This window comes from Cherax quadricarinatus, chromosome 20, assembly GCF_038502225.1.
Source record: "Cherax quadricarinatus isolate ZL_2023a chromosome 20, ASM3850222v1, whole genome shotgun sequence".
In the NCBI taxonomy this organism is placed as follows: Eukaryota; Metazoa; Arthropoda; class Malacostraca; order Decapoda; family Parastacidae; genus Cherax; species Cherax quadricarinatus.
The window spans coordinates 42,674,391-42,695,767 of NC_091311.1; the positions used below are offsets into that span (position 1 = coordinate 42,674,391).

The following is a 21,377-nucleotide window of genomic DNA, read 5'->3' on the forward strand; positions in this document are numbered from 1 at the left end:
AAAGCCTATCATCTCCCCACAGACACTATAACTACGGGTTTAGCGCTCTTTTTTGAGTGGTGCATGCATTGTCACTGTGCAAAATGCTGGACAGGCTCAGTCTTTCCATTCTTACCTCCATTCCTCTAAGGAAGGATCCTTGACAAGGCAAAGAGGCTTTTGGTCTGAGGCCCCTCAAGGAAGGTTCCTTGATGCTGGTGAGGGGCTCTTGATCTAGGGAACTGGATCTGTTCCAGTTCTCTGAATTAAGCCTGAATACCTTCCACCCTCCCACAGGTGCTGTATAGTCCTACGAGTTTAGCGCTACCCCCTTGATTATAATTTTTGGTCTGAGGAATTGGACTTTTTGGTGGTCTTCCTCCGGCCAAACCTAATTGCTCCCAGTTTCTTCCTTACTCCATCCCTCACCTCTTTCCTTTCGGAACTCTTAGGGGGTCTTTACCCCTAGTTCCTAGGAAGTCCATGGTTGTGGCGTTTGCCGTGGAATCTATCATTTAGGGATGATCGATTCTGTGTGTTTGAACTCTTGATACATGAGTGAATATTAGTCGAAGCATACACAGCAGAGAGAAAGCGTAACAAAAAAAAAACTGCAACGATATTGTAAATATGAATTGGTGGTTCACTGTTAATCAGTAGTGGACACTGGTGACACCTGGAACTTGAAGCACCCAAGTACGTACTATTCTTTACACACTGGTACTGTATTTGGTCAGAGTAGATTGCAACTGGTTTGTTTCAAATATTGTTTCCTTCAAAACTCTAACATGTAACTCTCGGATTATTCCATAATTTAACCGTCTGCCATAGTATATCTTGGTATTTCTTAGTGTTCATTAGCTTGTAAGTCTCTTGAGTACAATTAGGTAGCGTTTGTCTGGATTATAAGATGGAGGATGAAGCCTTCACCACTGCTGAATGACCCACACAGGTTTAATCCTTTTCATCACAGATAAATCAGTGTAGCACAGTTGGTTCTCATAAAATAGATTTAGTGTGTTGAAGTGGCTGGGATGGAGCTGCAGTCTCTAGATTTTAGGCAAGCTATTGAAAATAAGATATAGGTCGCCGTATCACTTGTGCCACTCGTGAGATAACCAGCGAGGAATAATAACTGAGCGTTATTCACAGATTAGATAGTAATGGTAAGAGAAAGAAAAGCTTTCACTGTGTTTTCAGGAAACAAGTCACTTGTCCTTGTTGTGGAATAATGACCACAATCTTGGAATCAATTGCTGTGGGTCGTTGCAACCGAAGGAAAGAAGAGCCAGTAGTATTTGAGAGGTTTTACTTCTCTTACTGCTCGCATCGACTAGGTCTTCGGTACTCCCGGCCTGAGATAACAAGGGACAGATAATACGTATCTCGTAGCTCTAGTTATCATGTGATATCAGTACTATGTTGCCATGCATCTCTGCTTTCATAGTCTTTTTTTTTTTCTTGAAAATATACATCTTAAAGTGAGTTATGCTAAAAATCGGGAAAGCATGATTTAAAAACTATCATTAAATTGTATGAAATCAGTTAACTTTTATATAATTTGTGAATTGTAGACACGCAGGATATATGAGAGGAAGCATGGGGAGAAGTGACAACATAGGTTGAGGTGGGAGAAACAGCAGTGACTGCAGCAGTCAGTGTAGCAGTACGTAGCTTGTGTACGCAGCTTCCAGTTTACCCAGAACAGTCATTGCCTCACTCATCTGTAATTGTTATTTTAATACGCCCTGAAGGAATGTCACCTGGTGACAGGCATAAGTAAAAAAAATACAGCATTAAAAGTTGTCATTTTAAAACGATTAAATTATCACTGAGAAATGGAAACAATATAAGTGGAAGAACCACATCATACAGTCATTGCTGATTGGTAACGAATGCTAAGAAATTGTATTTGCCTATGTTTCCAATTAACTTTACAATACTTGAATGTTTAAAGTCATCATCGAAGACAATTTTTGTTGACATTACAGTCACCAGGGGAATGCAGCTGGTATTTAGTAAGAGGGTGCTGCTGTAATAGCAGTCGTGGACGAAGGTTGTCAACAGTCAGCCTTGCCTCAACACCAGCAGACTCAGGTAAGCCTCTCAATTTATCACTTTCTTATGACATCACACTATTTGCATATGTGGCTGGGGCATGGCTCAGGCCGGACTGTGAGAGTAGGAAAACTCGTAACTTACCAAAGGTATTCAACAAAATAAGCCACAGTAAGGGCTGCTCCAGAATATATGTATTTGGGGAGGCTCTTAGTGGTGGTTATCTGGTTAGAAGAGAGATGCTTGGGGAATCTGCATTACCAGAACTAGCACACTTTTTTTTTTTTTATTTTTACTTAGGGTGTATATTATAGATCAATAAAAATAGCAATATTTTCTAAAGATCATTTTATTCACACTGTATATGAGAGAAAACTATATCCATATCATAGAATAAGAACAGTAATTACCTGAAATTACATCAGTATATAAGTCATCAAAATAAAGATATTCACCTCGGCCTTATATTGAGGTAATGCTATACAGGATGAATGAACACACACACACACACATACATCGCTCTTAATTTTTAAAGGAGTGGAAGGGTAAGCTCCAGTGGCGGGTCATTATATGATTAAGACCGGGGTAAGGAAACACTTGTCTTGTTGACAAATCTGACCTAACCTAACAGGAAGAATATAATATATTTATTCTACTCTCAAATGAGTGGCTCAGAGTAACTGCTACGTTACAGCGGTGTGATGCTTCTGTTGTTATGGTTGGAAACAATTGTGCAAATGATACCTTCAATGTTCAGATTCTTGGCTTTTTTCGGATTTATAGATATAACTGCAATATTACTTGTGCTATCACCACTGCTGTTCCTCAAGTCCCCTCAAGGGAAGTTCCTTGACGCTGGCGAGGGGCTCTTGATCTAGGGAATTGGATCTGTGCTCCGGTTCCCTGAATTGAACCTGAATGCCTTCCATCCCCTCCCCCAGGCGCTGCATAATCCTACGGGTTTAGCGCTCCCCATGATTATAATAATAATAATGTTCCTCAAGTGACTGTCATCACGGGGAATGGGAAAGTGAAGGCCACTGCTTCTGGGTTACTAATCCTCCTGGGTTTGTTACCTTTCGTGCCTTGAACTATAGCACCGTTTTTCTGATATTTCAGGATGTGAGGAGTATGGGTTTCAGTCTTTCACACGTCGCCCAACTCTCCATATATATATATATATATATATATATATATATATATATATATATATATATATATATATATATATATATATATATATATATATATATTGTGTGTGTGTAACCCTACTGGCACCCTTATGCATTGTGTTAGGTGACGGGAGGCAACAAGTTTAAGAAGACTTGTACCTACGTCTCCTCAACCCCAGAATCAAACTTTATTTCTTTCAGTGCAAGCTGAACGCTCAATCACTGATATACCGATCACCTTATGGACAGGGGTGTAAAACCTTTGTTATCATTTTAAGTGTACCTTAGGGAAAGGAAGTGACATCAAAATGAACAAGCTGGGTGTCACAAGGATCAGTATTAGAAACAGTATTGTTTTTGGTTTACGTGAATGGCATACCAGATCGAATTGGGTGAGATGTGTCCCTGTTTGCTGATGACATGAAACTAATGAGAATAAAAAAAACAGACGAAGAAAGGGAAAGGCTTCAAATTGATCCAGATAAACTAAAATATTGGTCAGTTAAATGGTTCCATGAATTCATCCTCACCAAATGAAAAGTTATGAAGACTTGGGAAGGAGCAAGACGACCTGACAACGTGAGGTAGTATACATGGTACACCAGACACAGATGGGGTGGTGTACACGGCACGCCAGACACAGGTGGGGTGGTGTACACGGTACACCAGACACAGTTGGGGCGATTTACACGGTAATAAGGCGTTTGATACAGTTCCACACAAGAGATTAGTGCAAAAACTGGAGGACCAGGCAGAGATAACAGGGAAGGCACTAACAATGGATCAGGAAATACTTGTCAGGAAGACAGCAGCGGATCATGGTACAAGGCGAGGTGTCAGAGTGGGTGCCTGTGACGAGTGGGGTTCCACAGGGGTCAGTCCTAGGACCGGTGCTGTTTCTGGTATTTGTGAACGACATGACGGAAGGAATAGACTCAGAAGTGTCCTTGTTTGCAGATGATGTGAAGTTGATGAGAAGAATTCAATCGGGCGAGGATCAGGCAGAACTACAAAGGGATCTGGACAGGCTGCAGGCCTGGTCCAACAATTGGCTCCTGAAGTTCAACCCCACCAAGTGCAAAGTCATGAAACAAATAACCCGCACATAAAAGAGAGGAGCTAACGACGACGTTTCGGTCCGACCTGGGCCATTTACAAAGCCACACTAACGAAAAGGATAGCAGGATGGGTATATATAGGCAGGAGGTGGTAGTAGTAGTGTATTTGTGTATCGTTCCAGTCACGGTATTGTGCCTTCTTTTGTTATCAAAGTCATGAAGATTGGGGAAGGGCAAAGAAGACCGCATACGGAGTACAGTCTAGGGGGCCAGAGACTACAAACCTCACTCAAGGAAAGAGATCTCGGGGTGAGTATAACACCAGGCACATCTCCTGAGGCGCACATCAACCAAATAACTGCTGCAGCATATGGGCGCCTAGCAAACCTCAGAACAGCATTCCGCCATCTTAATAAGGAATCGTTCAGGACCTTGTACACCGTGTACGTTAGGCCCATACTGGAGTGTGCGGCACCAGTTTGGAACCCACACCTAGCCAAGCACGTAAAGAAACTAGAGAAAGTGCAAAGGTTTGCAAGAAGACTAGTCCCAGAGCTAAGGGGTCTGTCCAACGAAGAGAGGTTAAGGGAAATCGACCTGACGACACTGGAGGACAGGAGAGATAGGGGGGTCATGATAACGACATATAAAATACTGAGAGGAACTGACAAGGTGGACAGAGAATGTTTCAGAGATGGGACACAGCAACAAGGGGACACAGTTGGAAGCTGAAGACACAGATGAATCACAGGGATGTTAGGAAGTATTTCTTCAGTCACAGAGTAGTCAGGAAGTGGAATAGTTTGGGAAGCGATGTAGTGGAGCCAGGATCCATACATAGCTTTAAGCAGAGGTATGATAAAGCTAATGGTGCAGGGAGATTGATCCAGTAGCGGCCAGTGAAGAGGCGGGGCCAGGAGCTATGACTCGATCTCTGCAACCACAACTAGGTGAGTACACGTGGGGTGGTGTACATGTTACACCAGACACAGGTGGGGTGGTGTACATGGTACACCAGACACAGGTGGGGTGGTGTACATGGTACACCAGACACAGGAGGGGTGGTGTACATGGTACACCAGACACAAGTGGGGTGGTGTACACGGTACGAAAGAGACAGGTGGGGTGGTGTACACGGTATGCAAGACACAGGTGGGGAGGTGTACACGGTACGCAAGACACAGGTGGGGTGGTGTACACGGTACGCAAGACACAGGTGGAGTGGTGTACACGGTACGCAAGACACAGGTGGGGTGGTGTACACGGTACGCAAGACACAGGTGGGGTGGTGTACACGGTACGCAAGACACAGGTGGGGTGGTGTACACGGTATGCAAGACACAGGTGGGGTGGTGTACACGGTATGCAAGACACAGGTGGGGTGGTGTACACGGTACGCAAGACACAGGTGGGGTGGTGTACACGGTACGCAAGACACAGGTGGGGTGGTGTACACGGTACGCAAGACACAGGTGGGGTGGTGTACACGGTATGCAAGACACAGGTGGGGTGGTGTACACGGTACGCAAGACACAGGTGGGGTGGTGTACACGGTACGCAAGACACAGGTGGGGTGGTGTACACGGTACGCAAGACACAGGTGGGGTGGTGTACACGGTACGCAAGACACAGGTGGGGTGGTGTACACGGTACACAAGACACAGGTGGGGTGGTGTACACGGTACGCAAGACACAGGTGGGGTGGTGTACATGGTACACCAGACACAGGTGGGGTGGTGTGCATGGTACACCAGACACAGGTGGGGTGTTGTACATGGTACACCAGACACAGGTGGGGTGGTGTACATGGTACACCAGACACAGGTGGGGTGGTGTACATGGTACACCAGACACAGGTGGGGTGGTGTACACGGTACACCAGACACAGGTGGGGTGGTGTGCATGGTACACCAGACACTGGGGTGGTGTACATGGTACACCAGACACAGGTGGGGTGGTGTACATGGTACACCAGACACAGGTGGGGTGTTGTACATGGTACACCAGACACAGGTGGGGTGGTGTACATGGTACACCAGACACAGGTGGGGTGGTGTACATGGTACACCAGACACAGGTGGGGTGGTGTACACGGTACACCAGACACAGGTGGGGTGGTGTGCATGGTACACCAGACACTGGGGTGGTGTACATGGTACACCAGACACAGGTGGGGTGGTGCACATGGTACATCAGACACAGGTGGGGTGGTGTACATGGTAGACCAGACACAGGTGGGGTGGTGTACACGGTACACCAGGCACAAATGAGGTGGTGTACACGGTACGCAAGACACAGGTGGGGTGGTGTACACGGTACGCAAGACACGGGTGGGGTGGTGTACACGGTACGCAAGACACAGGTGGGGTGGTGTACACGGTACGCAAGACAGGTGGGGTGGTGTACACGGTACGCAAGACACAGGTGGGGTGGTGTACATGGTACGCAAGACACAGGTGGGGTGGTGTACACGGTACGCAAGACACAGGTGGGGTGGTGTACACGGTACGCAAGACACGGGTGGGGTGGTGTACACGGTACGCAAGACACAGGTGGGGTGGTGTACACGGTACGCAAGACAGGTGGGGTGGTGTACACGGTATGCAAGACAGGTGGGGTGGTGTACATGGTACGCAAGACACAGGTGGGGTGGTGTACACGGTACGCAAGACAGGTGGGGTGATGTACATGGTACGCAAGACACAGGTGGGGTGGTGTACACGGTACGCAAGACACAGGTGGGGTGGTGTACACGGTACGCAAGACACAGGTGGGGTGGTGTACACGGTACGCAAGACACGGGTGGGGTGGTGTACACGGTACGCAAGACACAGGTGGGGTGGTGTACACGGTACGCAAGACAGGTGGGGTGGTGTACACGGTACGCAAGACAGGTGGGGTGGTGTACATGGTACGCAAGACACAGGTGGGGTGGTGTACACGGTACGCAAGACAGGTGGGGTGGTGTACATGGTACGCAAGACACAGGTGGGGTGGTGTACACGGTACGCAAGACACAGGTGGGGTGGTGTACACGGTACGCAAGACACAGGTGGGGTGGTGTACACGGTACGCAAGACACAGGTGGGGTGGTGTACACGGTACGCAAGACACAGGTGGGGTGGTGTACATGGTACGCAAGACACAGGTGGGGTGGTGTACACGGTATGCAAGACACAGGTGGGGTGGTGTACACGGTACGCAAGACACAGGTGGGGTGGTGTACACGGTACGCAAGACACAGGTGGGGTGGTGTACACGGTATGCAAGACACAGGTGGGGTGGTGTACATGGTACGCAAGACACAGGTGGGGTGGTGTACACGGTATGCAAGACACAGGTGGGGTGGTGTACATGGTACGCAAGACACAGGTGGGGTGGTGTACACGGTACGCAAGACACAGGTGGGGTGGTGTACACGGTATGCAAGACACAGGTGGGGTGGTGTACAAGGTACGCAAGACACAGGTGGGGTGGTGTACACGGTACGCAAGACACAGGTGGGGTGGTGTACACGGTACGCAAGACACAGGTGGGGTGGTGTACACGGTACGCAAGACACAGGTGGGGTGGTGTACACGGTACGCAAGACACAGGTGGGGTGGTGTACACGGTACGCAAGACACAGGTGGGGTGGTGTACACGGTACGCAAGACACAGGTGGGGTGGTGTACACGGTACGCAAGACACAGGTGGGGTGGTGTACACGGTACGCAAGACACAGATAAGGCAGTGGTGTGATAAAGTACGCCAAGCGCACCACATAAAACAAAAACAAGATGAAGTTCCAGTGGTGTGTATCAGTGGGTGAGAGAGAATAAAGTTACCCAGCTCGTGTACAGGTAAGTTCACCTCGTATACTGTACACATGGACCTCACCATCATCCACATAGCTCTTTTGATACTAACAAAGAACTATTTCACGATTCCCGTCTAAATACATTGGCATGTAATTTGCACCTCTCATATTTTTATATGCACAAAACATCTGAAACCTTATCCCCTTAAAGCTATGGCCATGCATAGCTTTAAGAAGAGGTACGACAAGGCTCTTGAAGCCAGGAGTGGACGTAGTAGCGACCAGAGAAGTGGCAGGGCCAGGAGCTGTGAATCGACCCCTGCAACCACATATAGGTGAGTACACACGTGCGCGCACACACACACACACACACACACACACACACACACATCAACACACATCTCATCAACAGCAACCAACATGGTTTCAGGGACGGGAAATCCTGTGTCACAAACCTACTGGAGTTCTATGACATGGTGACAGCAATAAGATAAGAGAGAGAGGGGTGGGTGGATTGCATTTTCTTGGACTGCAAGAAGGCGTTTGACACAGTTCCACACAAGAGATTGGTGCAAAAACTGGAGGACCAAGCAGGGATAACAGGGAAGGCACTACAATGGATCAGGGAATACTTTTCAGGAAGACAGCAGCGAGTCATGGTACGTGGCGAGGTGTCAGAGTGGGCACCTGTGACCAGCGGGGTCCCACAGGGGTCAGTCCTAGGACCAGTGCTGTTTCTGGTATTTGTGAACGACATGACGGAAGGAATAGACTCTGAGGTGTCCCTGTTTGCAGATGACGTGAAGTTGATGAGAAGAATTCACTCGATCGAAGACCAGGCAGAACTACAAAGGGATCTGGACAGGCTGCAGACCTGGTCCAGCAATTGGCTCCTGGAGTTCAATCCCACCAAGTTCAAAGTCATGAAGATTGGGGAAGGGCAAAGAAGACCGCAGACGGAGTACAGTCTAGGGGGCCAGAGACTACAAACCTCACTCAAGGAAAAAGATCTTGGGGTGAGTATAACATCAGGCACATCTCCTGAAGAGCACATCAACCAAATAACGGCTGCAGCATATGGGCGCCTAGCAAACCTCAGAACAGCATTCCGACATCTTAATAAGGAATCGTTCAGGACCCTGTACACCGTGTACGTTAGGCCCATATTGGAGTATGCGGCACCAGTTTGGAACCCACACCTAGCCAAGCACGTAAAGAAACTAGAGAAAGTGCAAAGGTTTGCAACAAGACTAGTCCCAGAGCTAAGAGGTATGTCCTACGAGGAGAGGTTAAGGGAAATCAACCTGACGACACTGGAGGACAGGAGAGATAGGGGGGACATGATAACGACATACAAAATACTGAGAGGAATTGACAAGGTGGACAAAGACAGGATGTTCCAGAGATTGGACACAGTAACAAGGGGACACAGTTGGAAGCTGAAGACACAGATGAATCACAGGGATGTTAGGAAGTATTTCTTCAGCCACAGAGTAGTCAGTAAGTGGAATAGTTTGGGAAGCAATGTAGTGGAGGCAGGATCCATTCATAGCTTTAAGCAGAGGTATGATAAAGCTCATGGTGCAGGGAGAGTGACCCAGTAGAGGCCAGTGAAGAAGCGGGGCCAGGAGCTATGAATCGACCCCTGCAACCACAACTATGTGGGTACACACACACACAAAACAAGGCAAATGTCTATCGAGAAGTGCCTTTTACAGCTGGTAACTAACACACACACACCCTACCTGGAGGGTGTTCTGGGGATCAACGCCCCCACGGCCCAGTCCTTGACCAGGCCTCGCAGTGGATCAGGGCCTGTTTCAACCAGGCTGTTGCTACTGGCCGCACGTAATCCAACGTACGAATCACAACTCGGCTGATCTGGTATTGACTTTAGGTATCTGTTCAGCTCCCTCTTGAAGACAACCAAGGGGTCTTTTGGTAATTTTCCTTATGCCTGGTGGGAGGCTGGTGAACGGTCTTGGGCCCGAGATACTTATTGTGTTTTCTCTTAGTATACTCATGGCGCCCCTACTTTTCATTGGAGGTATTTTGCACCGTCTGCTCAGTCTTTTGCTTTCGTAGGGAGTGATTTTTGTGTTCAGATTTGGGACCAGTCTCTCTAGGATTTTCCAGGTGTAGATTATGTTGTATCTCGCCTGCACTCCAGTGAGTACAGGTCGAGTGCTTCCAAGCGTTCCCAGTAATTAAGGTGTCTGACAGAACTTATATGTGCCTTGAATGGTGCTGTTAGTATACAGCAGTATTCCACTTTACTAACCTGTTTATATATAACTCACAAAATCGTACTAACATGACTGCAAACAAGCCACGGTGCGGGTGGGATTAGAACCCATGGCAAGTGAGTCATTAAAATTATACATCAGTGCGTTAAGCCACTGTGCCGGAAGGCTTATGCACTGGCCTGGAGTTTTACGACTCACTCGCAGATAATTAGGGATAATAACAAAGATCTATAATTATTATATACAATATTCTTTTAACTTGTGTACAAAATCATATACCATTACACTCTTATGACACTAAACCTATGTGTAGGGTAGGGAACTGATGCAAGTTATGTCAAGTGTGATTACACACTCGAAATCACCACCACCAGTATTCCACTGCTCGTAACTTGCACCAGCTACTCAAGCCTATCAAGGCTAGGTGTGGGTGCTCGTGGCTCGGTAGTATTCTCAGCTCACACACTGAAGGACCGGGGATGGATCCCGGCATGGGTGAAACGTTAGGCATGTTTCCTTATTCCTGGTGTCACTGTTTACCTAGCAGTAAGTAGGTACCTGGATGTTAATCGACTGTTGTGGGTTGCATCCTGGGAAGAAAATTAAAGGACCCATTTTAATAAGACAGACAATCCCTGATGATGCATTGACTTCATTGGGTTATCCTGAATGGCTATCCTTCCGGGTTAAAAAAAAAAAAAAAAAAAAAAAAAAAAATCTTGTCCTTTTCCTGGACCGTCCTGGTTCCTCACTCCCTTTAACTCCCCCGACTGTTTCTCTGCTGACCTCTTATCCAGGTTTAACTATCTGATAGAAAGTCATTCCCGTGGGAAGAATCTACACCTGGTCTTCTACCATGCTAGGGGTCTCATACAGATCTAGGAAAGGCATAACAGTTATCACACTCGGTAAGCCTATCTATACCTTCGGCCAACAAGACACATGAACCTCGGGATTAACACTGATGGACATCGATCCCACAGCTGCCTTAGCTGAAACAAGTGACTATTTACACACAAAAACATAAGAGGGCTGTTTCAACAGTTCCTATACTTCACAGTCCTCAAGAAGCAGGCTCTCACAGGATTATATACGCCAAGAAGTTTCTTAAAAGGTGGTTTTTTGATGCCGGTGAGGGGTTCTTGATGCATGGAACTGGACCTGCCCTCTCCTTCCTTGGATTAAATTTGATTGCCTATTATTTCTCCAAGTGTTGTATGATTCCTGTGTGTTTAGCGTTGCCACCTAAATAAAATAATGTCGAGGGATGTATAACTCTCATTATACATACATGGAAAGTTTTCTTCCATCGTAATATGCGGTTGTCCGGTCCAGGTGGCTCGTACAGTCGATAGTTAAGCAGCAAATTAACTAAGTTAACACTCAGTCTGAAAATTAACATACCTCCACAATAACAGTAAAATTTAATTTAAACTGTTGATACGTCTAGGACGAAACAGGGTATATACACTAAGATGCGTTTGTCTCGCAGCGTATCTATGCTGAGAATTTACTTTAATCTATTTTAGGGATTAAAGTGGTCTTATCTTGTAGTGAACAGGTAAGGTGCAGCTCGTGTAGTCGATAGACTTTAAACCCCATTAAGCAAATAACCAACCTAGGGCGAATGGACAGCTAAAATAATGATGTCGATAAACTGTCACTCTACTGATAGTTTATCAACATTCTGATAGTTACTGAGTAGACTCACTGAGTCTACTCAGTAACTATGGTGTCAGTTGTGGTGTCTCTCAGTGATCATAAATGCTTAGCATATTTTTTGTAGGTACACTCAATACTCACTATGCTTTTGTTGTTTATGTAGGACTGGTCGTGGTTTTTAAGTACATAAGTGTGCATGGTTCACACGTTGTGTATTGCATGCTCACTATATATTTGTGAACTTATTCCAATAAGTGTTAGTGTGATTCGTGCCACATTGAGCATACATGTGAGCACATGTGCTTACACTGTGCTGCCGTACAAGGGATATACTAAGAATGTACTTCTGTCGCTCTGCCCAGAGGAAACAACAGCGGATGCCGCACAGATATGATATCACCATCTAAGTACATAAAGTCTTCATAGCCTCACTGCATCCTGCTCAACCTATTTCCTCCGAGTGATAATTTAAACCTCCACCGAATAACACAGAGGCACAGAATCCTTCCAGGACATAACTTCCACTCAGTTACTGAGAGCCAATAATGTGGTTTATGTGATACGGAGGAAGCTAGAGATAGGCAACCAAGTGTGATAAGAGTGTGGTCGAGTGGGGCGACTGCGCTGTGAGTGTGACTGGCCAGTCAGTTGGGTGGTGGTGGATGGAGCAACAAGACGCTACAGGATAGTCTATGTTGGTCCTCTCTGTGACACAACCACCTGCCACTACCGTACACGCACTGTGTATCATCAAAATCTGGTTTCGTGAAAGCTGACAGCTTACCCCCATGTATTAGAAAAAGTAGTTATATGAAATTTTAGTGTATAAACAATTTAAATCCAGCATAATCGCCAATAACACTGAAATGTCGACAGGTCGAAATCAAGTAGACAAAAAAGCGCATATCAGACAAATATTAAGAAAAAACAATTGAAAGTTAATTTAGTTTCCCAAATGTTCTTATTCGTATTAGGTTTATCAGTGATTGTTTATCGTGCTCATCTCAAGGCATTTTTAATAATTTCGGCTGCATGAAAACGCGTAATTAGTTGAAGAGGACTAGTGTGACTTTCCTGTCAGTGATGAGGGCCTCAGGAGTCAGTCAGGTAAGATTATCACTCAGTCTTAAAACATTAACAACTAATATGATCATGTTTTCATACTCGTGTGCTTATTATACATTTTTGGTGAGACTAAACAGACTATCTGTGAATATAGAGTAATTAAAAAACTCTAAAAGAGCTGGAGATAAGTGTCACTGTGTTCCATACACTGACTATGGCAAGGAAATCAGAAAAAAAGAGAATAGCATTATAAACAAGAGCCAGCAATACACAGCATCCATAAGAGACTGAGTTACAATTTCTGGGTACAGTTTCGTGCATCTGTTTATGTGCCTTGCATAATACGAGGATGTTATATGTATATAGATAGAAATAAACCCACACATTATTATTATTATAATCAAAAAGAAGCGCTAAGCCACAAGGACTATAAACCCACACAAAAACAGGATCATAGTTGATCAGGTGAAGTGCTGGTCTGTTTATAAAGCTGTGGCCGAGGTGTGGGATTAATGTGTACTTCCAGTATTCAGGTGTTCTGTCCTAGTGGTTACAGAAAAAGCTCTGGGTCTAGCTTTTAAGATTGTGCATTATTTTTGATGGTTTAATATAACTTCAGCTATTTTCAAGGGAATTTGGAATTAGGTCGCGGGGGCGTTGCCCCCCGGAACACCCTCCTGGTATACAGGTATAGCCAGTAGCACGGGAACTTGTAATGTATTCATGAGCGCTAAGCTCGTAGGGGTTATATTACGGCCAGTTATTTGAAGGTACTCAAGTTTGATCCAACATAGGGGAAGGGAGCTTAAATTTCTTGGATCTAGAGCCCTTCGCCAGTATCAAGGAATTACGACCCTTAAAGGTAAGGGAATATACTGTTGTTATATTTCACGGGGAGCGCTAAACCTGTTGGGGTCATACAGCACTATGGTGAATGGAAGTAGTTATATTCAGTACAAGGAAAGAGCCTTCACCGGCGTCAAGGAACCACGTTTGAAAGGAGAGGCATGATGCAGGTGTGTGTAAGGGAGATAAGTCAGTGTTGGAGTTGAGGCGTAAACTATACCTGGTATATTTATTGTGGTCATCATAAGAGTAATGAATGACCTTGCTACTGGCAAGTCACAGTCGCTCCACATCAAGAAGTGCCCCTTCGATCCCCGTTGGGGAGGGGAATCTATAACCTTCATACCAGAGCCTCTACTCTTTCACGATGCTTGCCCATCGTGCAAAGATCAAGCCTACCAGTGGTGTTATCAGTGACTTCACCAAACTTGCCCTTTCTGCCGCTGTGAAGACCTGCCTACAGGTTAAATTTACAGCTATACTCTCCTTGAAAGACTCCCTCGTTGTCGTCTATACTGACGATCTTGAAGCTTCCAAACTGACTGACGACACTGCTGCGAAGATTCTTAGTGACCGCCAGTTCACCGTCTCTCCTTCACCTTTCCTCCTGGCGAAACGTTCTGTTTTTATCAAACGTCTAGACAAGATCATAACATCCCTATCGACTGGTGATCTGAAGACTTCAATCGAAGAACAAAACTCTTGGTGATCGATTGACAACATCACCAAGATTCCAAACGCATCCTCTATGATCCAAGTCGCCTCCAACATCGAAATGGCTACTAGAGCACTTAAGGAACATAAGTGTTTCAAAACCATTTCAAAACCATTCATCACAACTGTCAGATGGCCTAGCCATCTCATACTACCTGGAGTTTACCTGGAGAGAGTTCCGGGGGTCAACGCCCCCGCGGCCCGGTCTGTGACCAGGCCTCCTGGTGGATCAGCGCCTGATCAACCAGACTGTTGCTTCTGGCTGCACGCAAACCAAAGTACGAGCCACAGCCCGGCTGATCAGGAACTGACTTTAGGTGCTTGTCCAGTGCCAGCTTGAAGACTGCCAGGGGTCTGTTGGTAATCCCCCTTATGTGTGCTGGGAGGCAGTTGAACAGTCTCGGGCCCCTGACACTTATTGTATGGTCTCTTAACGTGCTAGTGACACCCCTGCTTTTCATTGGGGGGATGGTGCATCGTCTGCCAAGTCTTTTGCTTTCGTAGTGAGTGATTTTCGTGTGCAAGTTCGGTACTAGTCCCTCTAGGATTTTCCAGGTGTATATAATCATGTATCTCTCCCTCCTGCGTTCCAGGGAATACAGGGAATACCACATTCATCCATAATAAATAGAGCCAGAACGTTTCGCCTACGTCTCTCCCTGTTGGAATTGCTATTCATACTTTCATCCAACGACCGACTGCCCCATTAAGGACAAGAAATTCTGTTCCAACTGCATTAAAGAGGGACACGATTTCAAAGCCTGTTCTACCACTAATGCTACTCCTACCTGCCTCAACTGCAAGGGCACTCACCATATCCTTGCAGTCCTCTAAGGAAGGAAGTGCTGTCTAAGAAACTCAAAGAAGCTAAGAAGAGAAGCCCAAAATCGCCGACTTTTGCCGCCATAACAAAACTACAATGTGACACCAAGAAAATTCTTCAAGCCACACAACAGCCTTCTGTATTTTTCACTGCCCTCTCTCCACTCCCAGACGCGGCTCCCTCAAAGGTGTTGTACTGCATGGTGTATGCTCACCTCGCAAATGCAGCCAACCCATGCACATTCAACACCACCATCAATGAACTATTCAAACTTAACAACTTGCCTGCCTTCGTTTTTCCTGACTGCACACCCTCAGCTGAGATCCTCAGGATTCTTCCTAACATCGTTAACCTCACCACTCCTGCCGACCTGTCTCCTACCTCCCAAGAAGCTGTTCCTGCACCTACCCCAACCTCCCACACCACCGCTCATGCTGCTTCGCCCACTGCCCCCAACCTGATGTTACACCTCCAGTACACCTCGCCACTGTACCTGTCGACCCACAGTCACCTGCTAGCACCATGGTAGACTCTGCTACTGAATACACGTCAGAAGATGAAGATGTTGACGAACCTAGCACACAAACATGGGAAAACCTGACATTCTACTCTGCTCCTTCAAGCACTGACACCATGACTTGCAGTGAACTCTACAAAGGCCTCGGTGCAGGAACTGTCAAGTTTTCCAGTGAGCAACCCCACCAATTCCCACACCCAAGTTCTGGAATTCCTCAAGCCTTTTCGATTCACCTTCTGTAACAAGACAACTTTTCCACCTCTCTAGAAGCAACTTCAAGAGATTTGAGAATGGATCTCCCACAGACCTGCCGCCCTAATCGCGCCAATCAACACCACCAGTATGCTGCCCCCTGATGTTCTTCTCTGCCTGCCATGTCCTGCGATTAACCTGTTGCCAGCTTGTCAAGTCTGCTGGCAATCCAACTTCCACAAGATCATCGCAACTGAGCTTCCTGTTCCTGTTTCTCAAGTCTGCTCCACGATCGCCTAGCTGCTGGGTTAAGCCCTGGCTCTATTTCTGCGACTAAGAACGCTCCTCTCCAGCACTATTCTTCGTCTGTCCCGTCTTCTTTGCTCATCCCATTGGGATCTTACTTGTACGTTTTCGTTTGTTCGTTCGGAGACGGAGGGGGGGTTGGTGGGGAGGAATTGGGGTAGAATGAAATCAAGGAAAAAGGTTGTGGGTAAACAGACGGAGGGGATGAAGATTGAGACACTTATGCAGCATATGGGAATCTATATTCTATATATTGAATAAAGATTCCCATATGCTGCATAAGTGTCTCAATCTTCAACTTGTCGGTTTTTCAAACCATTCATCACAAGACGGAGGGGAAAAAAGGATGAGTGACCTATCCATTCTGGAATGCGAGTAAGTTAAACTGTGTCACCAATTCAGTGAAGAGGTCATGTCATCATGGTGTAGGACCCTTCACAGACCGGACCCACAGGTTACGGTGATGTGACAGAGCCTTGGAAAGCTTTCACATCTAATAAGTAGACCTTGGTAGAAGTCACGATCGCCAGGTGTGCGGAAATAGATTGAGTCAGTGACTCTTTCTTCTGCAGGGGTGATGGAGGCTCCCGATACTGTTGGTGATGGAGGATGTTCAGTGGTTGCTGATTCTGTGAAAGGTTCATTAATGGGTGTTTCGACTGTCGGCGACGCTGCCCTGGTGGGCAGGTCAGCCACAGCCAGGATGTGGCTCGTACGTTGGATTGCGTGCAGCCAGCAGTAACAGCCTGGTTGATCAGGCTCTGATCCACCAGGAGGCCTGGTCACAGACCGGGCCGCGGGGGCGTTGACCCCCGGAACTCTCTCCAGGTAAACTCCAGGTACACGCTGGGGAGTGCCACATCTGTTGGTGGCACCTGGAAAGTAGATGGGGAGCAGATGAAGAAAGAGTATCTCGGCTGATGTTCTCCGGGAAACCATTGCTGGGAGTTTATTCCGCCGGAATGTTTTGTTAATTAGTGTTGAAGAATCTTCTGCTAGCAACATTGTGCACGATCTTGTTGGCTGAGATTTCTTTGAAAACTGAAAGTGCACATCATCAACTGTAATAAATGATAATAAAGATTATTTATTTATTATTTATGTAATGATAACTCTAGATAAGCAAGCCCTTTCGCTTAATTATAATTTTCAAGTCATAACTTGAAAAAGCTCACATATGAGCGAAACGTTGTCGAATAAAGTTCAGCCTTGATTTATATAAGCGTTTTTTGTTTTGTTCTCGTCAGAATTTTGCCTGGCAAGACACTGTTCATGGTGGTAGTGGCGATTCTTAACTGCAAACAACAATTCGTGGTGACAGTGGTGGGGCTGACAGAGAGGTTCGTGCTTGTTATGGCTGTGGTGAGTTCACGTTTGGTGAACTCACTGTTGGTGTGTAATGTGCGCATGTTCATGCTGCAGTCCTGTTGATTCCAATTTCGCACCTTTAATATGTCTTTATTGGGAAATATTTTTATTACTAAATAAAACTGGGTGTCAGCAGTGTGCTGCTATTGTACTTGGAGAACTGTAGAGAAGGACAACACAAGCAGTAATTGGTAGCTCCATTCAGTCAATCTTTACGCCTGTTCTTCTGTACCTTAGCCTTGATCTACAATAAACGAGTCTGGCTCCGTGATAAAGTACTGTGGACTCTGATACAGAGTTTGCAGGTTCGAGTCCTGCTGTGGGCGTAGAGACAATGTTTCTGAACCTAACGAAAAAAATATACTTCATAAATAACAGGGTGGTCGGGAAGTGGAATGATCTCGGGAGAAGTGATGTAAGCAGACTCCATATAAAGCTTTAAGAACATGTGCGATAGGGACCACGGGGCTTGGAGAGTGTATCTGGCAAGCGGCAAGTTGATAGGCGGGGCCATGAGCTAGGATTCGACCCCTGCAACCAGATATAATGAGAACTTATAAGAGTCTGATGTTGCACGCTAGCTCTGTCAGAAGGTTGTGCTACATACTAGCCCTGTCAGAAGGTCATGCTGTACACTAGCTTTGCAAAACCATGCCGTACACTAGATCTGTCAGAGGTCGTGCTACGTTCATGTTATAGCGAGTGACAGAGCTACAAGTAGTGTTATCCTAAGTGGTGAGGAGGTTTTTCCACATCCCATTTATAACTTAAGTGGGTTTCAAAGGTATCAAACTTTAAGTGGCCACTTAAAGTGGTACTTATTGTGGAGTACCTGATGAAATCTGTTAATGAACTCCTCCGTGGTAATGGGAACTCGTTCACCCCCCCCCCTCCTTCTATGTTATTCGTCAAAGTTGGGGATTGGGATAGAGGGCCTAGTTGGGGAGTAAACAGTGAACAACTTTACTTCTCTGTGTACTATAGAAAGTGTAGTTTATATGTAATAAAATATTGTTAAGCACAAAGAAAGCCACTAGCATGCATGTGCATTTCGGGCAAGTGAGGTTATGAGGTTGGAAGAGAACTGGCTGGGAAAAGGTGACATTTGGGTAAGGAGTGGAGGCAGAGTGTAGACGGGGTTCGGGTGCAGGTATGGGTGAAATGGAGAAGAGATTAGAAGGAATGTGAATATGGGGTTGTGAAGTGATGGGTAGGTTAATGGGTGAGGGTGTGGTGGGGGAGGAATGGGGTGATGGGTGAGGGTGTGGTAGGGGGAAGGAGTGGGGTGATGGGTGAGGTGATGGGTGAAGTGCTGATGGCTCATGTTATTCCAAGAAAGCGTTCAACATCGACCTTTTCCACGAACATCATCGTCGCATATTGTACTGAAGTGTGTATATATATCAAAGTTCTCTTTGAAGAACCACTGTTTTTATACGTAACTGAGTGTATCGAATGTGATTTTTTGTCAAGGTGTATGCCCAAGCATTTACCTTCATCCTTGTAGGTTGGTTAATTGGGCTTATAAGTCAGCCGGCAACAAGAGTCATTAAAGCTGAATGTACCTTGCTCATTACTAATCAAGAATATTTTAATCCCAAATGTGCATCTGTTGGAATTAAAGCAAACTAAAAGTGTTGAGATATATATCTCTCCACATGTACATGTGATGTACTGTGCATCTTTCATAGCACACACATCAGGAGAAATATAATTTTCAGTATATTTTGAATATATATATATATATATATATATATATATATATATATATATATATATATATATATATATATATATATATATATATGTCGTGCCGAATATGTAAAACTGGTCAATTAGCAAGAACTCATTTAAAATTAAGTCCTTTCTAAAATTTTCTCTTATACGTTTAAGGATATATTTTTTCAATAATGTTAATGTAAAAAATTTTAATTTTGCATCAAAAGAATCTTAGAAAACTTATCTAACCTTATTATAACAAGAACAATTTATTTTAGCCTAACCCAACTAAATATATTTTAGATTTGTTTACAGTAATTTAATACTAAACAAACACAGTGAAATATATTTTTTTCGTTAGGTTCAGAATGATTTTGGCCAGAGGTCCAGTGAAGTGTTAATAACGGATAAGTAACTACTATAGTCATAAGATATGAAATGAGTGGTGGTAGCATTGAGGTGCAGGGAATCACAGCATACATAAATTGAGCATACAACCGTTACCTCTACTAAATAGGAAATAATCTTTTCCTTAGAAGTGTAGGGGAAAGTTAGCGTAAGCCTGGCTGCTGTGTAAATAATAAAACAATGATCCCAGTATAGCGCAGTGAAAAGTGTATTTTGAAAGAATACAGTGTATATCCTTGAGATAAACAGTGTACAGCACTACATAAAAGGAATTTAAATAATAATAATAATAGTAATAGTAATAAAAAAATAATAATAGCGAAGTGTGGCAGTGTGGGCAAGTCCTGCCCGGCTCACACCCACCCTACACCCACCACCCACCCTACACCACCACCCACATACTGCAAACTTGGTTCGTATAAATACATCTTGCATATTACTGGCACCAGCAAGAGAAAGGTAAAGTGGAAATCAGTTTTCTTCTGTGGCATACAGAGTGTAGTAGGATACAGACAGGATGTCAGCACAGCATATCTGTGGGACATGTAAAAAAATCCTTGGAAGGAAATCCAGAATCACATGCAACCTATGCTCTTCCAAACACCATATCTCTTGTACTAGACTAAATCAGCCTCAAAAAATGACCTCGAACTAGCAAGGTGCTTCTGGTTGTGCAATAAAGATGTAGAACTTTGGGCAGGTATCAGAAAGGTACTAAGGAGAGTAATAAATGATAAAAATAATCAAGAAAACAAGGATGACCTCTTGGATAGTCTATCAAAAATACATAAAACATGGGAGCAAGAGATAGTGTATCAAAAAATGCAGAATGTCCATACCACAACAGATGACTCGAAACTATCTAGTCACCCACATGGCGCTAAGCCAGACCCATCCCCCAGTCATAGCACTAATACCCACAGTGCTGGTGCTGGCTCAGGCTCCCCCAGTCATAGCACTAATACCCACAGTGCTGGTGCTGGCCCAGGCTCCCCCAGTCATAGCACTAATACCCACAGTGCTGGTGCTGGCCCAGGCTCCCCCAGTCATAGCACTAATACCCACAGTGCTGGTGCTGGCCCAGGCCCAGCCGCTGGCCCAGGCCCAGCCGCTGACCCAGACCCAGCCCCAGCCCCCAGCCCCAGTGCTGACCCAGACCCAGCCCCCAGCCTTACTGCCAGCCCAGACTCTCCTAGGGACACTACCAAAACCACCACAAAAACAGTAAATATACAACCATCTAAAACCGTAAATATACAACCATCATTGCACAAGACCGTGGCCCACAGTACAGATGTTGGAGAGGAGTCTCCTCCTTCTTCCTCTACTGGGGAAAGTAGATGGAATCCAGGACGGGGTGGCCCTGGCTTGGATGCTGAGGATTATAGTGCAGTCCCAGAACCTGCAGAAATTGACAACACACCTCCCAACAATTCTCAACCAAA

General features: G+C 45.5%; 1 protein-coding gene across 4 annotated transcripts in view; it reads left to right on the forward strand.

Moving 5' to 3' along the window:
* The first annotated feature begins 753 nt into the window (after positions 1-753).
* Positions 754-21,377, forward strand: part of LOC128700771 (uncharacterized) — a 102,719-nt gene continuing 82,095 nt past the window's right edge. Inside the window, exon 1 of one of the 4 annotated variants that reach the window (XM_053794222.2) lies at positions 754-2,076. The gene's annotated coding sequence lies outside the window, so the exon portion shown is untranslated. Of the gene's footprint in view, positions 2,077-12,336; positions 13,082-21,377 lie in introns of those variants that run through there. The other 3 variants (XM_053794248.2, XR_011392232.1, XM_053794213.2) reach the window with 3 other exon arrangements.